At 33.5% G+C, this 3,157-nt stretch overlaps 1 non-coding gene across 1 annotated transcript; it reads right to left on the bottom strand.

Annotated features, from left to right (window-relative positions):
* Window positions 1-1,286: 1,286 nt before the first annotated feature.
* Window positions 1,287-2,763, bottom strand: LOC114264867 (uncharacterized). Its single transcript, XR_014336884.1, has 2 exons — window positions 2,429-2,763; window positions 1,287-1,920 (listed from the first exon to the last, which is right to left on the bottom strand). It is a non-coding gene; the product is annotated as an uncharacterized LOC114264867 (transcript).
* Window positions 2,764-3,157: the final 394 nt, after the last annotated feature.

The raw sequence follows: 3,157 nt of genomic DNA, 5'->3' as shown, positions 1-3,157 counted from the left end.
ACTTTTTGACTATTTGGCTAAAAAGGTAGGTAAAAAAAACTTATATGTTTGGGATAATTTTTTGGCTAATTACGAAAAGATGTGCAAAAAGTAGAGAGAAAAGATAATCTTTGACTTTTTGGTATGAGTTGTTGGCTTTTTGGCTAAAATGGTAACTTTTTGGCTTTTTGGCTAAAATGGTAAGTCCCCAAACGGGGTATTAGGCTGCATTTAGATCTTGATATGGAAGGATTTGTTAGAGAATAGAAAATGGGATTCACTTTTGTTCTCCATTTTCTCTTTTCTTTTCATTAAATATCTATTTAAATCCAAGATTCAAATCCATCATTTTAACTTTTTCACATACTAGCATTAACTTGGCTTTTTTTGCAACAGAAAGTCTAGGCACACAGAGGACCAAACACAGATCTAAACACAGAAAGTGTGCATCCGATCGTCTATCGGGCGATTAGCCAAAGCTTGTCGACTGCAGCTGTCATCTTGGTTAGAGCTTGTCAATCGTGGGTGTCTTGGTGTCGACCGCGGTTGTCATGGTGCCTTTCGGTCGTCCAGGCAATCGTCCAATGGAACAATTTTTATGTTTAGTTCTGTGTTTGGTTCTCTGTATGCGTAATACTGTTTTTTTTGCAATAGCATGTCAAAACATAATTGTAAATCTTTATTTTTATTTTTGTAAATTATACTAACTTTTCTTAAAATTTGAAAAAAGAAAAAATATACACTAACTCTTACAAATTTGACTTATTACATTGTAGTCTCTTAAACTGTATTTGGTTCATGAATTTGAGAAAATATTTGAAAAAATAAAGGAAAAAATATGTAAATTATAGGTAAAATATAGTTATATTTCATTCACATTTCACGTGCATTTTTCCTTTCCCTTTCCCTTTTGAAATTCTTACTCAAATCCATCAACTGAACACAGTACTATAGTTTAAATTCATAATATTGTCTCATTTTTATCAATCATTTGTTAGTCAAATTAATGAAACAATAATATTTTGATAATATTTACACTAAAATATATATTTTACGCTTGATTATCTATATGTTAACACTCTATTTGAATTACTTTTAGTCGCTTCAGCATTATTAAAAAAAAAAAAAGATCAGCATAATTATGCCAAACTTGTGAGGCTTATAATATTTTTTTCAAACCTTAAGAATGATCAATATAATTTATTTTTTGCCATGTCGACTGCAACAAAATTAAAAAATTTATTATCCATAGATTGAATAGCATTGAAATAACATTAGAAAAATAACAGGGACAATTAAAAAACACATTCACGAAAAAATTTATAATTTTAATTATTAATACTTATAAAATTTCACATTAATTTGTAATTATTTTTCAACACCTCACTGATTTGATATTTTCCCAATATAAAATCAGCAACAATATAAGCATAATCACAAACTGAGAAACAAAAATTATTAGATCTACTGCTTACAAAGTAAAATAAAGGTAAAAAATTATTAGATCTACTGCTTACAAAGTAGCGGAAATGTTTCCCACATATTTTCTAAAGGTACTTTCTTGTTTTTATTTTTTTCTATTCTTTTTTCTTGGTTGGATTGAACGACAAAGTAGCAGAAATATAAATTCAATATCAAAAGAAATGTGGGCTACCAGGAGGCCCTGGTGGACCGGGTGGGCCACCAGGAGGCCCTGGTGGACCAGGAGGTCCAAAAGGACCTGGAAAGCCAATGGGAGGACCTGGAGGGCCAATCGGAGGACCAAAAGGATTAGGAGGTGGAGGCGGTGGGGGAACCGGAGGTGGAGGCGGTGGGGGAACAGGAGGTGGAGGCGGTGGGGGACCCGGAGGACCAAGAGGTGGACCTGGAGGGCCACTGGGCGGCCCAGGCGGATCACCAAAGCAATCTTGCAGCAACCAACAACAGCAAACGAAATAGAAACTACAAACAGAAAAAACATGAAGCAAGCAGTTAAATGATGAACATACTAACATATACTTATGTTTCATTTGATATTGGCTTTTTGGCTAAAAAAACACAAAAGGCAAAATAGGTTAAATAAGTCAATAAGATAAAATTACATCTAAACCATAATCATTTCACTTTTTCTTTTACAAAAATCAAAAAAAGCCAAAAAAAAACTAAACCAAACAAATTTTTAATCTCAAGCTGAAATAGTCAAAAAGTCAACAAAAAAAAAACCAATTGTCAAACGGCAACTTAATACTCTAACTAATTACCCTTGTGAAGCAATAATTTAAACAATTTTAACATAACTGTCCGACTTCTAAAGTTTGCATATTCACAAGAGTTTCATGTACTATCTAAAATTCTTGATAAGAAGTGATTTATTATTCATGGGATGAACATTTTGCACAATGAAAGTGTCTAGTGAAACAAACAGAACCAAAAATCACAAAAAAAAAAAAAAAAAAAAAAAATTACTAACCAGGAAGATATGGTACTGCATAAGTTATTGACAAAGCCACCACAAAACCCCCCCGGTATGAATGGAGCTGGAGGCCCTGGACCCGGCCCAGGCCATGGAGGCCCTGGGCCTCCCGGATCACTCGGTGGTCTCATCTAGCCTTCTGAATTCGCTGCTACCACCTGAGAAAATGGAGAGAGAGAGAGAGAGAGGATAATAATATGAGTGGCAATGGGAGGTAGGACTAGGAGACTAGCAACATAAATAGAGGTTTTTGGGGGGGGTGTGGTTTGGCTATTTGTAAGTGGCTCTATAAAGTGTAGCCTAGACGGGTTAGAAGCTGAACATGTGCACATAACTGCATCACATATAATTCCACTACTAGACTTCCCAAACCTACCTTTCAGACCCTCCAAAGTGCAACTGCTCTTCTTCAACCTACTTTTCTTCGAAAAAAATTAGTTTCACAATATTTACAAATTATGAAAAAATTTATAATTTTAATTATTAAAATTGTTAAAATTTACCACTAATTTATTTTTAAAATTTTTTGAATATACACTGAATTGCAATTTCTCCCTTTTTTTCAAACCTCGTCTCTTTTAACACTACAGTTGTTTGAATAATGTATAGAGAGGTAGAATAGATTGTATGTATTCATATGGTTAGGGGCTCCTTATATAGGAGACGATTTACAAATTGTAATGATGAAAATCTAAAGCACTAACATTGCACTATACATAAAGTATA

The sequence above is a fragment of the Camellia sinensis genome, chromosome 7 (genome assembly GCF_055761805.1).
Source record: "Camellia sinensis isolate YWXY chromosome 7, ASM5576180v1, whole genome shotgun sequence".
NCBI lineage: Eukaryota > Viridiplantae > Streptophyta > Magnoliopsida > Ericales > Theaceae > Camellia > Camellia sinensis.
Note: the sequence above shows the minus strand (reverse complement) of the source record. Positions and strands in the feature narration are given on the sequence as shown.